Source organism: Benincasa hispida, chromosome 3 (assembly GCF_009727055.1).
Source record: "Benincasa hispida cultivar B227 chromosome 3, ASM972705v1, whole genome shotgun sequence".
Classification (NCBI taxonomy): domain Eukaryota; kingdom Viridiplantae; phylum Streptophyta; class Magnoliopsida; order Cucurbitales; family Cucurbitaceae; genus Benincasa; species Benincasa hispida.
Window position 1 is genome coordinate 21,688,605 of NC_052351.1, and position 10,480 is coordinate 21,699,084.

The following is a 10,480-nucleotide window of genomic DNA, read 5'->3' on the forward strand; positions in this document are numbered from 1 at the left end:
CATCTCTTTACAGACTAAAAGTTGAAAAACTTGCCGCATGGGAATAAAAGGACACGTGAGTTTGTTCAAAGTTTAATTTTATGGGTAAAGATACCTTGCGTTTTTGAGTGAATTTTTACTTTTTTACTTTTTTACTTTTTATTTTTAACCACCTTCAAATTTCATAATATTTTATCGATATCTCGAACTTTGAAAACAATTTTTTTAAAGTTTTTGTTGTTAAATTTATAGATGCAAAAGTTTGTATGTATTTATTTATTGTTTCGGTGAACAAATTTAAACAAATATAGGAAGTAATTTGGATGTTAGGGTTAGCAAAAAAAAATCATTTTTCAAAAGAAAAAAAAAAGAATGGTAAGATTGAAAGGAAGACGAAGATAATAGTTATGATTCACTAATCTATACCTATGTTTTTAGATTTGTTCACATGAATAAACACACTTTCCATCTATAAATTTAACAAAAGTCATAATTTTAAATTGAAAGCAACTTAAAAAAATGTGTATTGACTACTTTTTTTTTAATTTGATGTTTAGAATCATTACATGTATGATAAAGGTGGAGGGAAATTAGTGATTTATCCTTGAAAATCGGCTTACAACAGCGACCAAATCCATAGTTCCTTTATTAGCTTGCTGTTGCTAGTTAGATTAGAAAGCTTCTTCAATAGATTTTATACATGTTCTTCTATATATATATATATATTGACCATATAAAATCTTTTGAAATATGAGGTATTATTAAAATAAACATTTCGACTCTTTATTTGTTTCAATTTGTGGGATTAATCATAGGATGTTATATTTGGTATAGGTTTTTTTTTTTTTTTTTTTTGGAAATTGTATTTGGTATAATTATTGATAAAACTGGATAGGATGTGTATTTATAAAACAGGACTGTACCTCTATGCAACAGACGAATATTGGTCCTTCAGAGGCTACCTATGAGATTTGGGCTTCAAGTCTGGCCCAACCTCTGTGGACCAAGCACAACCAAAACTCTAGTGTGTAAGACCAAGGGTAACAATGGGCTTCTTTATANATATCAAGGGATTTCTACATAAACTACCTTAAAAATAGGTCCATATTATGTTAATGTCTTTAACATTTCATTTTTTTACAAAAAAAAAAAGACTTATTAATCTCCCATATTTTTACTAATATCAGTGGTTATTTACAATTTAGCCTTCACCTACGTTTTATATACATATTATTCTCTCTCCCTCATGCACATGTATATTCTCTCTCCCCATGCATATATTTTTCCCTCATGCTTCAAGGCCATCTCCTCTTCCCTCTCTCTTCTCTTTCTCCCTCCCTCTCTTTTTTCCTTCCAGCGATGTGAGTTATAGGTGGGAGACAGATGGCGTGAGGCGATTCGACGACGAGGCGAGCATGGGACGACAAGAACAACAATGGCAGACTCGAGACAAAATGGAGAGTTAGAGATTCTCCCCATCTTACCCCTTTTAATATAGTAGAGATTATCCAAAAAGGTACTCGTTTAGAAAATGGTATCATAGATCGATAAAATATAAATATTGAATTGTAGATAGTGGTAAATGATAAGAAGATTTCTATTCCTTTATTTTTCTATATATTTTTGCCTTCTGTTATTTTGTTTATATTTTTGCTCTCCATTTTTGTTATTAGTTGTTGACATGTAACACTAGTTTTCTCCTATCAATTGTTGACATGTGACAATAGTTTTCTCCTTAAATATGTAGTGGATGAATAGTGCTCTTTAATGATGCTTTTCTGCATTTTTCTTTTTATAGACTTTTCGTATTCCTCTTTCACATTATGGCATTAGAGTTGTAAAGTTCCTTCTTTATTTTTTTTTAAGGCGTCAAGCTCAGGAACTTTGAATGGCGATAGCATTGAACCAACGACTACGACTTTTCCAATGACATCCACTGTGGCTGACTCTACCAACTCAGTCAACACTACCCTCTGATTACTCCTCCAGTTACTCAACGTCTACCTTTTTTCCCAAACCGCAACATTAATACTGCTCAATATCAATCAAGTTTTCAATATCCACTCGTTTTCAATAACTTACCAAACCCTTTACCCTTCCTAAATCAAAATTTCCCTAACAATATACCATTTCAAAATCAATTTCAGGAATCAGAAGGGGCATAGTCCCTATTACCCTACTCCTTAGCTGACTATGGCCTCTTTTCCAAATGTTGCACAATCTCTTACTATTAAATTATTAGACATAAATTATCTGTTTTGGAAGAATCAGTTGCTCAACTTAATCATGGGCCATGGGTTAGAAAGCTTTATCGATGGCTCATCTCTTCAACCTTCAGAGTTCATGGATCCACAACGTACTCATGTAAATCCTCATTTTTATTTTTGGTAGAAATGTAATCGTAGTCTTATGAGTTGGTTCTACTCATCGCACAATGAAAACAAGATGGGAGAAATTGTAGGATATGATACTTCTTTTGAAATTTGGGAAGCATTGCGTATAGTTTACGAGTCTTCTTCTATGGCTCGGATCATGGTCCTTCACTCGCAACTTCAGAGAATCAAGAAGGATGGTTTCTCTGTGACACAATATTTGCTTAGATTAAAGATGTGGCTGATAAATTCTCTGCCACTGGTGAACATCGTACAAAGATCATTTGGGCTATATCCTTGAAGAACTTGGAAATGAATATAATCCGTTTGTGACTTCAATCCAGAACCGTATTGATCGTCCTTCTATTGCAGATGTTTGAAGCTTGCTCATCGCTTATAAGGGTTGTTTAGAGAAACAAACAGCTACTGAACAGTTGAATATGATTCAAGCCAATCTTGCAAATGTCTCTTTTGGACAGAACTACCGTTGTCCTCCTTGGCCCCCCGATTGGTAAAGATTCTCGTCGTTTTCCAACTTCAGGTATGCCCTCTTCTCCTATGCCTTTTTCCTCTAATTTTGGTAACTTTCAACCACCATCTCGACCACCAAAATGGCCCCCCAACCCAATCCTCAAATCATTCATAATGCCAAATCTGAAATATACTTGGCCATGAAGCTCTCACTTGTTACAATTTAGACAATCCAAAGTTTCGTGTCCCTTCAATTTCCTCAAGACCTCAAGCTCACTTTGCCCAAACCTCCCCTGTTCAAAGCCATGTCACACCTTAACCGAACCTAACCCCTGCCTCTAGTACCACACATCCTGATGACAGTTGGTACATGGACTCCGGTGCTACCCATCACATGACTCCGTACATAGCTAATATTCAAATTATTTCCTTTATTATGGAAGTGAATAGGTTGTCATTGGTAATGGTAAATATTTACCTATATCTAATATTGGTTCAACTCAATTTCCTTCGATTAATTCAATTTTTTTTGTTCACTTGAATTTTGTCCTTCACAGTCCATCTATATCTCATAATCTTATAAGTATTGGTCGCTTATGTCATGATAACAATGCTTATGTAGAATTCTTCTATGATTCTTTTCTTGTGACGGGTCTTCAAACCAAGAGTCTTCTTCTTCGGGACAAGCTTGATGGTGGTCTATAAAAGTTGTCTTTTCTTTCCCAATCCATCCAAGGTACTTAAGATCACAACATGCCTGTTGTTTTTCTTTCCATATTCCAAAATATGTCTCTCTGGCATTGTTGACTAAGTCACTCATCATCTCATATTGTAAAACTTATGTTATCTCAATGTGATATGAAGTTTAAAAATAATGGTGCACCTCCTTTTTGCAATTCTTGTAAAATGACCAAAAGCCATAGGTTACCTTTTTCACACTCTGTTTCTCATGTTTCTTATCCTTTTGAACTTGTGTTCTTTGATGTATGGGGTCCATCCCCAGTTAACTCAATTAAGGGAAACACGTTTTTCTCGTTATTTGTTGATGCCTACTCTAGATTCACATGTATATATACATATATTGAAAGCTAGATTTGAAGTTCTAACATCCTTTATTCATTTTCTTACTATAGTTAAAAATCAATTTTCTACAACCATAAAAACTCTTCAAAGTGGTGTTGGAGGGGAGTTTTGATCCCTTGTGTTTACTTTTAATAACGATGGAATTCTTAACATAATGTCTTGCCCTTATTCTCCCCAAAAAAATGGAAGCGTTGAAAGGAAAAACAAGTATGTTGTTGAGGTTGTCTTTCCCTTCTTACTCATTCAAATGTTCCCCACAAATTTTGGCATTTTTCTTTTCAAACAACTGTGTATCTCATCAGTCGACTTCCTATTGGTGTTCTAAATAACAAGTCTTTATATATGATGCTCTATAATAGTGAAGAAAATCAGACATGAGGATTTTTATGAGCAGTGGAATGATCGTTTCAAATTTTATTCATATTTGAACATACATAATTACAGTCAAGAAACGAAAACTTACAGGTCATGCACAATACGAAATTAAAGCATGCTTTACTAGATAATCAAGGGAAAGATTACACATACCTTTGAAGACTCATTTTCAAACTTCCTCGATCACCAACACTCGTTTAGTCTCCGAGATAACAACACACGAACGCTCGAACACTACAATCGCAACACAACACGATCACAACGAACACGAACTCAACGATCTCCAAGATCACGAACATAGTGAACGACCTCCTAAACCTCGACCTTAGTCGAGTTGAATAAGACACCACCATAATGGCTATCTTGGTATTTTCGGTGTGAGAATCCAGAAGTGTAGGCTATATGTAGACATGGTTAGAGGAAGAGATCGGAGGAATAACAATCGTGTAAAGGATTGAGCAAGTGGGAGATGACAGGAGTCTATTGTGTAAACGAACGCCCAATCGTTTAGAAGACGGCAAGCTATCATATAGCAAAAGCCCATCGATCGTTTAGAAGATGACCAGCTAAGTGAACTATCGTCTAATGTCACTCCACGATCGTTTAGTCTCTCTTCAGCTATCATTTAGTGAAAACAATTCTCATTTGACAGTATATCGTGAGTGTATCCGAGAATGAAAACCCCATCTTAAATCTACTAAATTTTGGAAATCTTTTTTCCTTTTATCTCACGGTTACCGTGAAACCACCAATAACCTCCCATTCAATGATTATTAGAGAAAAAGATATAATTATTCAATAATTAATATTATAAATATATATATGATAACCAGCTTACCATATTATATTTATAACGTATAGTTTTAATATTTCATCTCATGAAACATATACTTTTTCTATTTCATGGTACTTAATGTAAATCTCATTTACCTTAACCCTCCACTTGATGTATCTCATACATCACACCGATCATATCATATATAATCGAATTTTCTCTTGTCAATTTGAATATTTCAAATCAACACCAAGAACTGATTCTCAACTATAATCCATTGAGCTACCAAGGGGACCTTATGAACCTGTAGCTTGAAGCTCCAACAGTACATGAATAACTAACTAAACTCTTTAGTCACAGGATCCACCATCCGTTAACTATCAGGCACTTCACTAAAGATCGACAGTTGTACCCTTCTTGCTACAGATATATTATGTGTCCATATTAACCAATCAACAGTGCAATAACCCTTCACAGATCGCTCGTAAGTACAGCTAGGCTAATAACCGTTATGCCTCTGTAGTTACATCTAACTCTTTAAGTACCACTAATCCCTCTAATGAACATAAGTCATAGTCCTACTATGACTGAGTCCTCTCTTCCAAAGAGAAGTTGTGACCACTATGTTCAAGAACCGGAATCAGCTCTTAAGAAAGCAATCTATCTATTTACCCCTGCTTTGAGAAAGGAGTGAATTTCATCTTGTGTAACTGAGTTCCCAGCTCCCAAATCAGACAAATCCCCAAAAAGGTAGGCATTTTGAGTTGACAATTTGGCCACTCTCGCCCATACTAATCAAAGGACCGCCCTCAAAGACAGAAGTTCCTAAAACACTCAGGATTGAGGTCATGTCACCTATGGTTGTTTAGATGAGATGTAAGTCTCAAGTATCAACGGTGTTATGTACAGAGACAAATCATCTCGTGGTCCGGTTTATACAAACTCTGTTTGTAGGACACCCCGCTCGCATGTCTCCACATGAATGGTCAGGATCTACCATCTGTACTAGTTCACAACACTTGGAAACCTCTACAAAGCAGATCGTATTTGTAGTGTCACTAGGATCAGGTATCCTTTCTTAATCCTTATACTACATACCTTTTTATGTTATCACTTAAGGCATGATCCACTTGTATATCTCATATACATGCTTAAGTTTACATACAATAACCATGGAGCTATATTTATTGAATATGAGTAAATGCCAAATAAAATAACTCTTACTTTATTCATAACAATGTGTACAGTTTACAAACTATGAGACTCCGAAAGAATTAGGACACCAATCTCAATAAATAGAAATTCTGATTATCATCTCCTTACAACGTTTGGTTGTGCATGTTTTCCTTTTCTTCGAACTTTCAATGATAATAAGATGCAATTTCGATCTCATGAATGCGTTTTTCTTGGTTATACTTTCGCATATAAAGGCTATTTGTGTCTTGATCACAATAGTGGTAAAATCTATATCTCTCGCCACGTCATTTTTAATGAGTCTGTTTTCCCTTTTACCAAATCTCCTCCTTCTACTACTACTCCAAATTCTACCCCACAAATTGATCCCTTCTTTCTCTTTCTATTGGTAGTATTTTGCTCATATCTAATGACAACTCTGTTCATCACTATGACTTTCCTATTTCTTCCCCCATTTCAACATCATCTTTATCCTCTATCTCTACCTCATACCACTCTCACTTACCCAATACATCTTCCCCTGTTTTTGTTCCCACCCCAACACATGTATCAGCCCTTAGCCTTAACCTTTCCTCATCCCAACCATATTTCACTTCCTCTGGTTTTGCCTCTTCTTTTCTCCAATTCCCTGCCCCTCTCCTTGATCCTTTACAATCCTCTTAGATCCTTCCATTTACACTGAATAATCATCCCATGGTCACCATATCTAAGGCAGGGATTTTTAACCTAAGGCTTAGGTTGTTGTGGTTGTGGATTTAGATAAGGTAGAACCATTACAAGAATGTTCTATTGCATCAAAAGTGGAAACAAGCAATGAGTGATGAATATGATGCTCTTCTTCGAAATCACACTTAGTCTTTAGTCCTTTTACCTCCAAACCGTAAGATAATTAGTAGTAGATGGGTTTTTCGTTTGAAATTAAAGCAATCAGGAGAGCTTGATCGCTATAAGGCCCGTCTTGTAGCTCAAGGATTTAGCCAAGATTATGGAATAGATTACTTTAAAACCTTTAGCCCTGTTGTTAAACCAACAATAATCCGAATTGTTTTGAGTATTGCTTTGTCTCATAACTGGGTTGTTCGATAGCTTGATGTCCACAACACTTTTCTCAATGGTAATTTATGTGAGGAAGTTCATATCAAGCAATCGACTGGTTTCATTGACTCAAAGTACCTAAATCATGTGCTTCTTCTTCACAAAGCTCTTTATGGCCTTAAGCAAATTCCTCGTGTGTGGTTCTCAAAACTTAGTTCTTGTTTGATTCAGTGGGGCTTTTTCAGTGCCAATATGATTCTTCGATGTTTATTTTACGCAAGGATAACTCTATAGTCATTTTCTCAATTTATGTCGGTGACATCGTTGTTACTGGAAATAGTACTTTGCTAATTTAGCAGTTTATATCAAGTTCGAATACTCAGTTTTCTCTTAAAGACCTTGGTGATTTATCCTTCTTTCTTGATATTCAAGTTTTGCAAAATCAATCTATGATGCATTTGTCTCAAGCACAGTATATGAATGAGTTGTTAGCACGAAGCATGTCTCGTTATAAGACTATTCACTCCCCTATGGCATTTTGTGTGCATTTATCTCTCGATGATGGTGAAGTACTGAAAAATCCTATTGAATATAGAAGCCATGTTGGTGCTTTACAATATTGCATTCTTATTCGACCAAATATTAGCTTCTCTGTGGGAAAACTCTGTCAATTTATGCACGCCCCTACCATGTTTCACCTTCAAATTGCTAAGTGTCTCCTTCACTACCTAAAGGAGATGGTCAATCATCATATTGCACTCTCCAAATCTTCTTTTAGCCTTAACTTGTTTTACTGATACAGATTGGGCAAGTTGCCCGGATGATAGGAGAAGCACAAGTAGCTTACATGTATTTCTCAGCTCAAGTTTAGTTTCTTGGAGTTCATCCAAATAGAGAATTGTTTCATATTCAAGTTCCGAGTCTGAGTATAGGAGAATGTCATATGCTGCTGCTGAGATTTTGTGGATTCAGTCTGTCTTATTCGAACTTGGATTTTGTAATCTTCCTCCGCCTTTACTATTATGTGACAATATTATTACTACTTATTTAGCTGTTAATCCTGTTTTTCACAACTGCACAAAATATATAGCAATCGATCATCATTTCATAAGGGAGAAGGGTTGTTCGGGGTTAGCTCTCTGTTAAGTTTGTGCCATCCGATGACGAGTTGTTGATATCATGACTAAGGCGCTCCCTTCTTCTCGTTTTCTCAGTCTTAAGATCAAGCTCACTATTGCTTCAGCACCACGTTTACTCAAGGTGGGATGATAAGAATATTTGTATTCTTTTATCATTCTATATCTTTCTCCCTACCGTTATGAAGATTGTCTTTGTTATTTTGTTTAGATTTTTGCTCTCATTTTCTATCATTAGCTCTCCTTTCAGCTATTGACATGTGACACTAATTTTCTCCTTAAATATGTAATGGATGAATAGTGTTCTTTACTGAGCTTTTCTGCATTTTCCTTTTTATAGACTTTTTGTATTCTTCTTTTACATTAATATATATTAATTTATTTAATGTAACAAAAAAATAAATTTTAATGAGATAGACTTTCAAACCAAAAGTATAATATTTGAAGGATAAATTTATATAATATTCAAAAAATAACAATAGGGTACATTAACCATCCACTAGAAGTTAACCACCCAATAAATACACATGTTAGTTATAAAATTATTAATTTTTATTATTTTTAAATAATAAAAATACATGAAGTTTCTTTTATAGGGGTATATGATTCAAACCATATACATCATGGTTGCTAATGCACTTGTATGTCAATTGAATTGTCGCTTCCGTAAAATATTATAAATTTGATTAATTTTTTTAAAAAAAAAAATTATACGTTTAATGTATATCTGAAACTGTAATCTAAGAAAGAATTGTGTGTCAACCATAGCAGATATGTTAAGCAGAAAAAAATGAAAGCTGAAAAATGGTTTAGGTTGTGTTTTGGCATGGACTGGGAAGTTGGGCCTATTGGCGCTTGTTGGTTGGATTGGGTATGGGTTTGGGCCTTATCTGGCAATAATATTGCACAAATGTTTTCTGACTGATTTAATAATTTAAATTTCTAAATAAAAAATAGAGGAGAAATAAAGTTTAAAAAGGGAAAAGAATCTTGTTGTGTAAAATCCAAAAGCGTGGTGCAGAAAAGGGGTACGGGGTGTGGCAGTGCAGGCAGAAGGTGAAAGTGAAATGTGGGTTGGCTTCCTTGTCTTCCTTACAACTTATAAGCTATAAGCCACACCTACACCACACACCCAAAATTAATTTCCCACAAACTCCATTTTGGTACAACTCCACACATTGTTTTGTCTCACACCTTTCAATATATTTAATTTAACCCTCATCCTCCCCCTAAATTGCTCCCCTGCCTCCCAGTCCTATTTTCTCTTCTTTCTTTCTTTTTTTCTTCCTTCAAATAATAATAATAAATCAATGGTGGACGTGGATATTGTTGTCGTCAGGGCCCGTCGACAACCTTGGCCATTCTACATTGTACGTGCCTTTGTCCTTCCCCTTCCCCTACTTCACTGTCTTGTCGTGGACTCTGGTCAAACGTTTTTGTTTTCTTTCTCCTCTATTATTATTTTTATTATCATTATTCCTTTCTTTCTTTTCTTTTTTTTAATAAATAAATAAAAAAAAAGATATGGTAGTCTCTATATAGCCCAGTATGTGTGAGAATTATTTTAGGAAATCAGATTTCTTTTGTCCGTGCTCCTCCTCAACCTCAATTATATCGTTTGTGCTTTTCGAGAGTCTTGTAATTCTACAGATTATGTCTCTTCCCAGTTTTGGATTCTATGCATTCTTAACCACTTGTTAATTAACACTCTTCCTAAAACCAATACTTTTTTCCAAAATACCATACAAACTATTTTGTCTTTTTTATTATTTTTTTTTTAATAAATATTTGAGTGCGTGTGTGTGTGGGTGTGAAATAGTCAAATACTTCATGATTTAAATGTTTACTTTTTATTAGGAGTGGAAATAAACAGGTGTACGATGAGAGAAATTGTTTTTGTGACTCGAGTGATTGGATTTTTCTTTTTATAACGCCCTTTTTTATCAACAGTAGAGGTGTTTATTATACTTATAATTAAGAAGTCAACTGATTTTGATTATTTTGGGAGAGAAAAATACCAAATACTGAATAGCAGTCTTGCCTTGGAACAGCAAAAGTGT